The following is a 13,053-nucleotide window of genomic DNA, read 5'->3' on the forward strand; positions in this document are numbered from 1 at the left end:
GTCATGTTTTCCTGAAGTAGATGGGATGGAATGAAGTCCTCCACTTCAGAGAAGAGCAGTGAGTAACTACACAAAAATTCATATGTCATGTGTTCTGTGCCACATCCTGAGGTCTCTGTGCTCATCTTTTCAATGACTTACTGGATAATACTTTCATTATTTGTCATTTTCTTTTTTTTTTTAAGATTTTATTTATTTATTTGACAGAGACAGAGAGAGAGAGCACACAAGCAGGGGGAGTGGCAGGCAGAGGGAGAGGGAGAAGCAGACTCAACACTGAGCAGGGAACCTGACATGGGGCTCCATCCCAGGACCCTGGGATCATGATCTGAGCCGAAGGTAGACTTTAACCGACTGAGCAACCCATGCACCCCCATTATGTGTCATTTTCTTTGGTGAGTATCTTCACCCTCCATTCCACACTTTAAATTTTATTTTATCTGAGTTCTGTATGGATTGACAGATGTAGAGCTTTGGAAAATTGTTGATTTGTTTTAATTTTATTGCAGTGAAATATTCTTTTATGAAATTAAGCTATGCTTGGGAGTTTCCTTAAAATTATGATGGTTTCATAATGTTGACTCCATGATTATGATAGTCAGATGATTTTAGTCAGATCTGTAAGATCCTTATGGATCATTATTGCTACTTTTTGCATCATTGAAATTTTATATTAATTAGATTTATCTTTTCATTTTTTGGTGTGGAAAAGTATATGCTAAATTTTATGACATCTTTCTAAGGCCTTCATTTTGTTTTCAAATATTTTATTTATTTATTTATTTATTTATTTATTTATTTATTTAATTAAGAGAGAGAGAGCAGGCATGCAAGAGTGGGTAGGGGCAGAGGGAGAGAGAGAATTGCAGATAGACTCTAAGCTGGACACAGAGCCTGACACAATGTTGGATCTCATGACCTAAGATTATGACTTGAGACAAAACCAAGAGTTGGTTGCTTAATTCACTAAGACACCCAGACGTCCCTTAAGGCCTTCATTTATTAAGGAGGACACATGTTGCATGGAGCACTGGGTGTTATACGCAAATAATGAATCATGGAACACTACATCAAAAAATAAGGATGTGCTGTATGGTGACTAACATATAATAAAAAATTATTATTAAAAAAAGATTTAAAAATTGAGATGTTAATAAAGTACAATTATAAAATTTAAGAATAAAACTTCATATGCAAAAAAAAAATAAATAAATGATAAAGAATCAAACTCAAAAGTGATTTTCTAAAACACAAAAAAGTTCAATTTTCCATATAGTGTTTGTCTCATAAACACTATTAGTTTTGGTTAAGTGAATAGATAATGAAATTACATATATTAATTTATTAATCATTTTTTAAAAATTTGAAACATCCATCAATAAGAAAAGTAGCCTGTATCTTCCTTGTCATAATCATATAGAAGGTTTTATGTTACCTTGGGCCTGGTGTCTAATAGTTTAGGAAGAGGTAAATGTTTTTTTCTTGACAAGGTTCTTGTCACACATTCTTTCAATGAGTAATTGTTTTTGTGTTCTCTTTGTACTTATGTATGTATGTAAGTATGTATGTACATATTTTAATGTGTGTATTTATTTCTCCAGAATCTATCAAGGTCATTCAAATTAGCTCAATAATAATGAATAAAATAGCCTTGAACACTAATAATTGTAACATCAGAAAGTAAAAGAGCCCCACCAGATATTGAAATAGACTCCACAACTTTCATTATTAAAAAAAAAAAAAATATATATATATATATATAGAGAGAGAGAGAGAGAGAGAGAGATATTTGAGGATGAATATAAATGACAGGAACACTAGTATATATTTTGGTATAATAAATATGATCTTACAAATAATCGCTTGTATATTTTCCCATCTGTGTATTATATAATACTTATTTTAATATATAAGTATATTTTTAGTGCATGGTTGTTGTTTCAAGGTATAAAAGTATATCACATATAATATTTATGCTGTAAAGGACAGGTATTAAAAATGTACAACTAGGGGCACTTGGGTGGCTCAGTTGGTTGAGTATCTGACTCTTGGTTTCAGCTCAGGTTATGATCTCATGGTCGTGGGATTGAGTCCAACATCAGGCTCTGCTCAGCACAGAGCCTTCTTTAGATTTGCTCTTTTTTCTTCTCCCTTTGTTCCTCCCCCCCATTGTCTCTCTCTAAAATAAATATTTTTTTAAAAATTAAAAATGTATGACCCAGTGTGTTTTAAAAAGAAGTACTTTCTTCCTAAGATTGGGAAAAGAACATCAATGTCCTCTCCCATCACTGCTATTTATATTGTTCTGTGCAGTCATAAACCAAGAAAAGTAAGTAAAAGGCATAAAAATCAGAAAGTAAGAAACAAAGCTTTTTTGTAGGAACTCAATTACCTATGTTAGAAAAGACCAAAGAATCTACAATAACACTCCCAGGGCTAAAAACTGAGTTTAGCAAGTTTGCAGGGTACAAGATCAATATATAAAAGTATATATTAATATATACTAGCAATGAACAATTGGAATTTGAAATAAATCCCATTTATAATAGCACAAAAAATGAGCTACTTTTGTAATAAAATGCAGTAAAATATGTGCAGTATCTCAATGACAAAACCTGCAAAATGCTGATGAAAATTATCAAAGAAGACCTAAGTAAATGTAGAGATATACTCTGTTCATGGATCAGAAGTCTCAATATTGTTATGTTACCACAATTTCATGTGTAGATTTACTACGATCTAAGTAAAAATAATTGCAAGCTACTTTGTAGATACCAACAAGGTAATTCAAAAATTCATATCAAAGTAAAAGAACTAAAATAGCAAAAGTGATTAAGAAAATGTAAAGTCAGTGAACTCACATTATGTAATTCTAAGGCTTACTATAAAACTGTAGTAGACAATATAGTGTGTTAGTGAAGGAATTAACACATAATACAAAGAAGATAATATCTGTTCAAGGTAGTCATGGAGAAAGATACCATGGGTGCTTCAGTAATGCTGGGAATGTTTGTTTCTGCATCTATTTGTTATACTCACACAGAAAGTTTAAAATATCAGAAAAAAAATGTGGTCTAAATATTGGTTAATATATTTCCGAGGAATGTTGTCCAGTAGACAGTGTGTTATGTGGGAACTGATGGTTGAACTCTTAGGAAACACAAGACTGTTCTCTGTTTCCGGCTCCTGGCTACCTCAACCAGTAGAGCTTGCAAATCTTGAACAGTGGAGGTGAATTCAAGCACCATGCGGGATTTATAATTAACCTAAAAAAAAAAAGTTATGTCTTTAACATAGGGATGCAGGAAATCATCATATTAGGAAGTATATGTCTATGTATCCATATGTGAACACATTTAAATATTTTTCATTAGCTTATTAATATTCCATTCCTACATTATAATAATGTGAGGAGTTAATATGAATAATAATATTCAAAATATTTTATTCTAGTAATTAACTGAGAGTAAAATTTTCAAGAGTTATCATATAGAAAATTGTATTGTCCTTGGGTTCAGAAGGGTGTAAAGCTGCCCAACCAACAGACAAGGGAACATATTGCAAAAGGGCGTGTTGGCTGCAATATGAAGGGCTAGTGGTGGAGTGAGCAGGAAAGCAGTCGGGAGTGGAGTCCGCGGGCCCCTCATCTCGGTACGGCTTGGGTCGGTTTCAGCCCTGCACCCGGAGTCCCAGGGGTGGCAGCCTTCCCATGGGTCCCTGGGTTTTCCCGTTGGTGGCTGAGGTTCTGTGCAGTGTAGTAGCTCTGCGACAGCTAGTGGGGTGACAGTCCACATCGACGTCGCTCCTCTGGTGCCTCAGGGGGAGTACGTAGAGAGGGCGTGTTGTGCTTTGCCAGGGTGACCTTGAGACAGGGAGTCTCTGGACATTTTCAGCCACTCTAGGGGACAAACGTGGCGCTCGGGGTTTTAGTGGCACCGATCTCGTGCTGATGCGGGGCAGGACGTGAGGCCAGGGATCCACGTACCGGGCAGGTTCTGTAGGGAGCTGAGGCCTCCACACGTGAGGACAAACCCCGAGTGCCTATCCGAACATCAGAATCACACAGACCCGACCCCACCCCCCCCGCAGGCACTCGACCACGCGGCACACAGGGACTCTACGCAGTCACAAGACACCCCCTCCCCAACAACACAGACATGCCTTACGTGGGCTCATACAAGGGCGTGTGTGTACACACACACCCACACACTCGCACACAGATAGACAACCACACTCAAACTCTCTCAGGCACTCAAACCCGCGGCCGTGCTGTTCTGTTCCCGTGGCATCACCCCTGGCTGCAGCCAGCATGAGGGACAGAGGGACAGGACAGGGAGGTGCAAGGCTCACCCCCGGATCCGTTCCTAGCCTTCTGGGGAGCTTAGCACCGTGGTCCATTTCTCACGCATGCGTTTGTATTGTACACACTTCTCAGGTGTGGTGGCCACACCAGGGTCGTTGTCGGCCTGCAGGACTAGGCTTTCCATCCCTCGACGCGCGGACGTTGGCTGGGCCCGGAAGAAGTGTGGTCCAGGGTGGGCACGCTGTGGACATCAGATCGCGAAGACAGTAAGCCTTCCATTATCTCAGGCGTACCCATTGGCTGTAGGATTTCCTGCGCCCGCCTGAGACGGTGCCAGTCCGCCAGTGCCTACTGGTGCGTGGGGTCTATCTCCAAGAGAGGATTGACCGTTCCTCTTGCTCAGTGTCATGGCTCTGGTCAGTCCAGGCTGCTGGAGGGCTCTGAGGCCATCGGCTTACCCCTCTGAGCCTCGCAGCCTGCCTCATTCAATTGGCCAGGCGGCCCAGAATGTGCTCGGATCGATGATGACTCCCTCATTCTGCATTCCTTGGAAAAGCTGAACAAAATGAGTGAGAACTCCCTACCGTCGTTCTCATCGAAACTGAGGTCCGGCACATTGTCTCCCCCAGGGCAGGTAGGAGTGAGGGACAGCTTCTCCTCGGCCACACTCTCTCAGCCACCGCAACCACCACCACCACCACCACCTCCCCACCACCACCACCACCCTACCCCCACTACACCACCACCAGAAACCCCACCAACCTCCAAAGACCTCGGCATGGGAGAGCCTTGCAGAGCGCTCAGGTCCGGGAGGCGTTTCCCCATCCTTGCTGGGTGTTCTCGGCATGGAGGTCCTCATGGCCTGGCTGGGCTTTAGTGGCGTGTGGAGCAGCTGGCATCCTCGTTGTAGGAGTCCCATCGCACGGCGTTGGCACAGGCCCTGGGAGCGCCTGGCAAGGACCATCGCGGGCCAGGGTGGCACTTAAGGCAGCGCTCCTGGCGTCGTGTGCGGTGGGAGCCTCGTGGCAGCAGCTGCCGTCGGTTAGAGGAGAGCCCCGGGCTGGGCAAGCCACGATAGGTGCCTGTGCACTTTGGCCCGGTGACGTGCATGGAATGCCCCATGGGGTTGGCAGAAGGGCAGAGGCATTAGGCCAGGCTGCCCACCTTGACAGGGCCTGAAAGTCTCCCAGTGGCTGCCCACTGTGGCCACGCAGGGCCTGTGCTGTGGACCCAGGGAAGGAGTGGAGCCACCGAGCTGCCTCTTGGCCTGGACAGGAACTGCAGGGACCGGGAAGAACCGCAGGTGGGTTGATCCCACGCACCTGCGCCGCCCTAGGCCCTGGTGTATTCCGACATAGCCCCTCATGGCTCTGTGGTTTGGGGGAGCCACGCCTGCCCTTTCAAGGTCAGGGTGGCCAAGCACTGGACAGCCGGGACGGCTTCGGGGTGCCTTGGTCTGGTGCTGCGGTCCCCGACCAGTGTGCCCCTGACATCTGCATCCCCGAGGAGGGGTGCTCCAGGGGCATCGTTGCAGGGCCCTGGAGGGATGGTTTGCGATGACCCACGGGCCCTCCGGGCTTGCGTCAGCTAACTTAGCTGCGTGGCATTGGGGACATTGCCTCCTTGGGCCCAGGGCTCCCGAGGTGAAAGGTGTTTTCCTGGGTGGGTCTGTTTGACTGGGGGCCAGGTGTCTCCCAGTCCTGCTGGGGGGGGGGGGGCGGGATCGAAACCTCTCAGTGGTAGTCTGCGCGCCAGGGAGGGCAGGGAAGGCCCCGAGTGTGCCGATGCCAGCCGGACGCAGTGCTGTGTCAGGAGGGGAAGCTGGGCAAACGTCCACCTCTCCTTGGGCAGGAGAGGTGTCCTGCTTTCCTCGCCCCTGTGGGCTGCGGGGCAGTGGGTGTGGACCTCCGCGAGGTCCATGGTGCTGTGCCTATGCTGAGATAGGGGCCCTGCCTTGTGTCCCCCGTGATGGATGACTGCACCATCCACAGCGCCTGTGGCTGTCCTGGCTGAAGATCACTGATCCTGACGTGCAAGTCTCGTTTGACCTCAGTGGCAGGGGGACATGCCGGGCAGGCACGGGGACGCGGGCGTGGACTGGGCCACCGAGTGATTGCACGTTTCCTCGGAGGCTGGACCTCTGACGCCTGCTGGCCGTGGACACGCCCGTGCCCTGGGTGGCAATGGGCCCTGGGTTAAGTCGGGTGGTGCGCCAGCCCGTGGCGGGGCGAGGGCATGGCTTGCCAAGGGCTGTGATGCCTGCCCCACGAGGGCGTTTTTTCTGGGTACGCGGGACGTGACACCTGGCCTAGAGTCCGCAGGCCCTTCACTTTGGTACGGCATGGGTCGGTTTTGACCCTGCAACCGGTGTCCCAGGGGTGGCAGCCTTTCCATGGGCCCCTGGGTTTTCCCGGTCGTGGCTGAGGTTCTGTGCAGTGTAGTAGCACTGGGACAGCTAGCAGGGTGATAGTCTGTGTCGACGTCACTCCTCTGGTGCGTTAGCGGTTGTACGTAGAGGGCGTGCTGTGCTTCGCCAAGTTGATCTTGTGACAGGGAGTCTCCGGTCATTTTCACCCACCCCTAGGGGTCAAATGTGGCGCTCGGGGTTTCAGTGGCACCGATTTCGTGCCGCTGCGAGGCAGGACCTAAAACCAGGAATCCACGTACCAGGCAGGCTCTGTCGTTAGCTGAGGCCTCCACATGTGAGCATCCCCTCCCGCGTGCCTATCCCCCCCCATCAGAATCACCCAGACCCGGCCCCACCTCCCCGTACACACACAACCAAACGGCAAACAGGAACTACACGCAGTCACAAGACAACCCCCCCACAACAACACAGACACCCATTCCGTGTGCTCACACTCAGGTGGTCAGGTACTGACACACACACACACAGGCACAGAGATACACACCCACCCTCAAACTCACACAGGCACTCAAACCCGCGGCCGTGCTGTTCTCTGCCCATGGCATCATGCCCGGCTGCAACCAGCCCTGTGGGACAGAGGGACAGGACAGGCAGGGGCAAGACTCACCCCCGGATCCGTTCCGAGCCTTCTGGGGAGCTGAGCACCACGGTCCGTTTCTCACGCGTGCGTGTGTATCATCCTGACTTCTCAGATGCGGTGGCCACGCCAGGATTGCCGTCGACCCGCAGGACTAGACCTTCCTGTCCTTGGACGCGTGGAGGTTGGCCGGGCCCGGAAGAAGTGTGGTCCCAGGTGGCACGCTCCAAACTTCAGATTGTGAAGACGGTAAGCCTCCCGTTGTCTCAAGCGATGCCTTTGGCTGTATGATTTTTTGCGCCCGCCTGAGATGCTGCCAGTCCGCCGGTGCCTACTGGTGTGCGGGGTCTGGCTCTAAGAGAGGATTGACCATTTCTCTTGCTCAGCGGCGTGGCTCTGGTTGGTCCATCAGCCATCGGCTTACCCCTCTGAGCCGTGCAGCCTGCCTCGTTCAATTGGCCAGGCGGCCCAGAATGTGCTCGGATCGATGATGACTCCCTCATTCTGCATTCCTTGGAAAAGCTGAACAAAATGAGTGAGAACTCCCTACCGTCGTTCTCATCGAAACTGAGGTCCGGCACATTGTCTCCCCCAGGGCAGGTAGGAGTGAGGGACAGCCTGCCCTTGGCCACACTCCAGCAGCCACCGCAACCACCACTGCCACCCCCTCCACCTCCACCCCCACCCCATCCCCATCACCAACAGAAGCCCCACGAACCCCCAAAGGCCTCGTCATGGGAGAGCCTTACAGAGGGCTCAGGTCCGGGAGGCGTTTCCCCATCCTAGCTGGGTGTTCTCGGCATGGAGGTCCTCGTGGCCTGGCCGGTCTTTAGTGGTGTGTGGTGCAGCTGGCATCCTCGTTGTAGGAGTTCCATTGCACGGCGTTGGCACAGGCCCTGGGAGCGCCTGGCAAGGACCATCGTGGGCCAGGGTGGCACTTCAGGCAGTGCTCTTGGCGTCCTGTGCCGTGGGAGCCTTGCGGGAGCAGCTGCCGTGGGTCCAGAGGAGAGCCCAGGGCCAGGCAAGCCACGATAGGTGCCTGTGCACTTTGGCCTGGTGACGTGCTTGGAATGCCCCATGGGGTTGGCAGAAGGGCAGAGGCACTAGGCCAGGCTGCCCACCTTGACAGGGCCTGAAAGTCTCCCAGTGGCTGCTCACTATGGCCACGCAGGGCCTGTGCTGTGGACCCAGGGCAGGAGTGAAGCCACCGAGCTGCCTCTTGGCCTGATCAGGAACTGCAGGGACCGGGAAGGACCGCAGGCGGGATGATCCCTCGCAGCTGCGCTGCCCTAGGCTCTGGTGTGTTCCGACATGGCCCCTCACTGCTCCGTGGGTTGTGGGAGCCCTGCCCTGCCTTCTCTAGGTCAGGGCCGCCAACCGCTGGAGAGCTGAGATGGCTTCGGGGTGCCTCTCTCCGGCACTGCGGTCCCCGACCGGTGTGCCCCTGGCATCTGCATCACCGAGGAGGGGCGTTCCAGGGGCATTGTTGCAGGGTCCCGGAGGGATGGTTTGTGATGACCCACGGGCCTGCCGGGACTGCGTCAGCTAACTTAGCCCAGCGTGGCCATGGGGACCTTTCCTTCTCACACACAGGGTTCCCGAGGTGAAAGGTATTTTCCTGGGCAGGTCTGTTTGACTGGGGGCCAGGTGTCTCCCAATCCTGCTGGGCTGGGGGGCGGGATCAAGACCTCTCGGTGGTAGTCTGCATGCCAGGGAGGACAGGGAAGGCCCCGAGTGTGCCGGTGCCCGCCGGGCACACTGTTCTGTCAGGAGGGGAGCTGGGCAAACGTCCACCTCTCCTTGGGCCGGAGAGGTGTCCTGATTTTCTCACGCCTTTCGGCTGTAGGGCACTGGGCGGGGACCTCCGTGAGGGCCATGGGGTTGTGCGTGTGCCGAGAAAGGGGCCTTGCCTTGCGTCCCCCAGGTTTTTGACGGCAGCGTCCACTGTGCTTGTGGCTGTCCTGGCTGAAGATCCCTGGCCTGGACTTGGGAGTCCCGTTTGATCTCGGTGGCGGGGGGACCTGCTGTGCAGGCACGGGGACGCGGGCGTGGACCAGGCTGCCGAGTGCCTGCACGTGTCCTCAGAGGCCAGGCCCCCAAAGCCTGCTGGCCGTGGACACACCCCCACCCTGGGTGGCAATGGGTCCTGGGATCAGTCGGGTGGTGCACCAGTCCACGGCGGGGCGAGGGCACCGCTTGCCATGGGCTATGCCCCCTGCCCCATGAGGGCATTTAACCAGGTTTGCGGGACACTGCACCTGCACTGGAGTCCGCGGGCCCCAACCTCGGTACGGCTTGGGTCGGTTTCGGCCCTGGACCCTGTATCCTATGGGTGGCAGCCTTCCCATGGGCCCCTGGGTTTTCCCGGTGGGGGCTGAGGTTCTGTGCAGTGTAGTAGCGCTGGGACAGCTAGCGGGGTGACAGTCCGCATTGATGTCAGTCCTCCGGTGCCTCAGAGGGTGTACGTAGAGAGCCTGCTTCACCAGGCTGACCTTAAGACATGGAATCTCTGGCCATTTTCAGCTGCCCTTTGGGGTCAAACATGGTGCTCCGTGTTTCAATGGCACCGATCTTGTGATGCTGCGAGGCAGGACGTGAGGCCAGGGATCCATGTACCGAGCAGACTCTGTTGCGAGCTGAGGCCTCCACACATGAGCAGTGCCCCCCCACATGCCTACTCCCCATCAGAATCACCCAGACCTGGCCGCACCCCCCCGCATGCACTCAACCACATGGCACACAGGGACTACACACAGTCACAAGACACCGCCCGCACAATAACACAGACACCCGTTCCGCAGGCTCACACACAGGTGTGCACGTACAGACACACACCCCCACACACTCACACACACAGAGATACACACCCACACTCAAACTCTCTCAGGCACTCACACCCGTGACCGTGCTATTCTGTGCCCATGGCATCACGCCCGGCTGCAGCCAGCCCTGTGGGACTGAGGGACAGGAGAGGCAGGTGCAAGGCTCACCCCTGGATGCGTTCCGAGCATTCCTGGAAGGTGAGCACCGCGGTCCATTTCTCACAGGTGCGTGCGTATTGTCATACTTCTCAGGTGCGGTGTTCACGCCAGGCTCGCCCTCGGCCCACAGGACTAGGCTTTCCTGTCCTTGGATGCACGGAGGTTGGCTAGTCCCTGGAAGAAGTGTGGTCCCGGGTGGGCACACTGTGGATGTCGAATCGTGAAGACGGTAAGCCTTCCATTGTCTCAGGTGGAGTCATTGGCTGTAGGATTTCCTGCGCCCACCTGAGAGGCTGCCAGTCCGCCGTTGCCTACTGGTGCGGGCTCTGGCTCCAAGAGAGGATTCACCATTCCTCTTGCTCAGTGGCGTGGCTCTGGTTGGTCCAGGCTGCTGGAGGGCTCTGAGGCCATCGGCTTACCCCTCTAGGTGTGCAGCCTGCATCGTTCAGTTTGCCAGGCGGCCCAAAATGTGCTCGGATCGATGATGACTCCCACATTCTGCATTCCTTGGAAAAGCTGAACAAAATGAGTGAGAACTCCCTACCGTCGTTCTCATCGAAACTGAGGTCCGGCACATTGTCTCCCAAGGGCAGGTAGGAGCGAGGGACAGCTTGCCCTCGGCCACACTCTCTCAGCCAACGCAACCACCACTGCCACCACCCCCATCCCCCACCGCCACCCCCCCCACAAGCCCCCAACCCCCAAGGGCCTCGGCATGGGATAGCCTTGCAGAGTCCCCTGGGTCCAGGAGGTGATTCCCCATCCTAGCTGGGTGTTCTCGGCATGGAGGCCTCATGGACTGGCCAGGTGTTGGAGGTGTGTCGGGCAGCTGGCATCCCTATCGTCGGAGTCCCATTGCGCAGAGTTGACACGGGTTATGGGAGCGTGTGGCATGGATCAATGTGGGCCAGGGTGGCGTTTCAGGCAGAGCTCCTGGTGTTGTGTGCGGTGGGAGCCTCACGGCGGTAGCTGCCATGGGTCCGGAGAAGAGCCCCAGCCGGGCAAGCCACGATAGGTGCCCATGCACTTTGGCTCGGTGATGTGCGTGGAATGACCCATGGGGCTGGCCAGAGGGCAGAGGCACTAGGCCAGGCTGCTACCCTTTACGGGGCCTGAGAGTCTCCCAGTGGCTGCTCACTGTGTCCACGCAGGGCCTGTGCTGTGGACCCAGGGCGGGAGTGGAGCCACTGAGCTGCCTCTTGGCCTGGACAGGAACTGCAGGGACCGGGAAGGACTGCAGGAGCGTTGATCCCGTGCTCCTGCGCAGCCCTAGGCTGTGGGTGTCTTCCGACACAGCCTGTCATGGCACCTTGAGTTGTGGGAGTCCCGCCCGCCCTTTCAAGGTCGAGGCAGCCAACCACTGGAAAGCCGAATGGCTTCAGGGTGCCTCACTCTGGCCTCTCTCCAGCGCCATGGTCCCCAACCGGTGTGCCCCTGGCATCTGCATCCTTGAGGAGGGGCGTTCCGGGGGTGTCTTCGCAGGGCCCCGCAGGGATGCGTTAGTGATGACTTGTGGGCCAGCTGGCCCTGCGTCAGGTGGCTTAGCCCAGTTTGGTCATGGGGACCTTGCTTCCTCGGGCCCAGGGCTCCCGAGGTGAAAGGTGTTTTCCCGGCCGGGTGTGTTTGACCGGGGGCCAGGTGTCTCCCAATCCTGCTGGGCGGGGTGGCAGGATCGAGACCTCTCAGTGGTAGTCGGCGTGCCAGGGAGGACAGGGAAGGCCCCAAGTGTGCCCATGCCAGCCGGGCAAAGTGCCCTGTCAGGAGGGGGAGCTGGGCAAACATCCACCTCTCCTTGGGCAGGAGAAGTGTCCTGCTTTCCTAGCGCCTCTGGGCTGTGGGGCAGCGGGTGTGGACCTCTGCGAGGGTCATGGTGCTGTTCCTGTGTTGAGAGAGGGGCCCTGCATTGCATTCCCCGGGTCAGCTTACGCAGCATCCATTGCGCTTGTGGCTGTCCTGGGTGAAGATCCCTGACCTGGACATGGGAGTCCCGTTTGACCTCGGTGGCGGGGGGACCTGCCGTACAGTCACAGGGACACGGGTGTGGACCGGGCTGGTGAGTGGACCGGGCCGCTGAGTGACTGCACGTTTCCTAGGAGGTCGGGCCCCCGTAACCCATTGGCTGTGGACACGCCCATGCCCTGGGTGGCAATGGGCCCCGGGATCAGTCGGGTCATGCGCCCGCCTGCAGCAGGATGAGGTTAGCGCTTGCCAAGGGCTGTGCCGCCTGCCCCATGAGGGTGTTTTTGCCGGGTGCACAGGATGCGGCACCTGGCCTGGAGTCTGCGGGCTCTTCACCTTGGTACGGCTTGGGTCAGTTTCGACCGAGGACCCCGTGTCCCAGGGGTGGCAGCCTTTCCATGGGCCCCTGGGTTTTCCCGGTGATGGCTGAGGTGGTGTGCAGGGTAATAACACTGGGACAGCTAGCAGGGTGACAGCCCACATCAACGTCGCTCCTCCGGTGCATCAGTGGGTGTATGTAGAGAGGGCATGCTGTGCTTTGCCAGGGTGACCTTGAGACGGGGAGTCTCTGGCCATTTTCAGCTGCCTTAGGGGTCAAGCGTGGCGCTCGGGGTTTCAGTGGCAACAATCTCATGTCACTGGGAGGCAAGACGTGAGGCCAGGGATCCACGTACCGGGAAGACTCTGTTGAGAGCTGAGGCCTCCACATGTGAGGACAAATGCCCGCATGCTTACCCCCCCATCAGAATCACCCAGACCGGGCCCCATCCCCCTGCACACCCTCGACCACACGGCACACAGGGAC

The 13,053-nt window shown here is 54.2% G+C and overlaps 1 protein-coding gene and 3 non-coding genes across 5 annotated transcripts in view; all 4 read left to right on the forward strand.

Annotated features, from left to right (window-relative positions):
* The window catches only part of LOC123790751 (uncharacterized), a 194,927-nt gene that overhangs the window by 90,838 nt on the left and 91,036 nt on the right, over positions 1–13,053 (forward strand). The window contains exons 15-18 of one of the 2 annotated variants that reach the window (XM_087856726.1): positions 18–395; positions 4,436–4,569; positions 7,424–7,557; positions 10,383–10,518. The gene's annotated coding sequence lies outside the window, so the exon portion shown is untranslated. The other variant, XM_087856727.1, reaches the window with a different exon arrangement.
* Positions 4,819–4,913, forward strand: LOC123790854 (small nucleolar RNA SNORD116). The gene has a single exon (XR_006779227.1). It is a non-coding gene; the product is annotated as a small nucleolar RNA SNORD116 (small nucleolar RNA).
* Positions 7,790–7,884, forward strand: LOC123790853 (small nucleolar RNA SNORD116). The gene has a single exon (XR_006779226.1). It is a non-coding gene; the product is annotated as a small nucleolar RNA SNORD116 (small nucleolar RNA).
* Positions 10,765–10,859, forward strand: LOC123790844 (small nucleolar RNA SNORD116). The gene has a single exon (XR_006779218.1). It is a non-coding gene; the product is annotated as a small nucleolar RNA SNORD116 (small nucleolar RNA).

Source organism: Ursus americanus, chromosome 28 (genome assembly GCF_024610735.1).
Source record: "Ursus americanus isolate L20-20 chromosome 28, mUrsAme1.1.p, whole genome shotgun sequence".
Taxonomy (NCBI): domain Eukaryota; kingdom Metazoa; phylum Chordata; class Mammalia; order Carnivora; family Ursidae; genus Ursus; species Ursus americanus.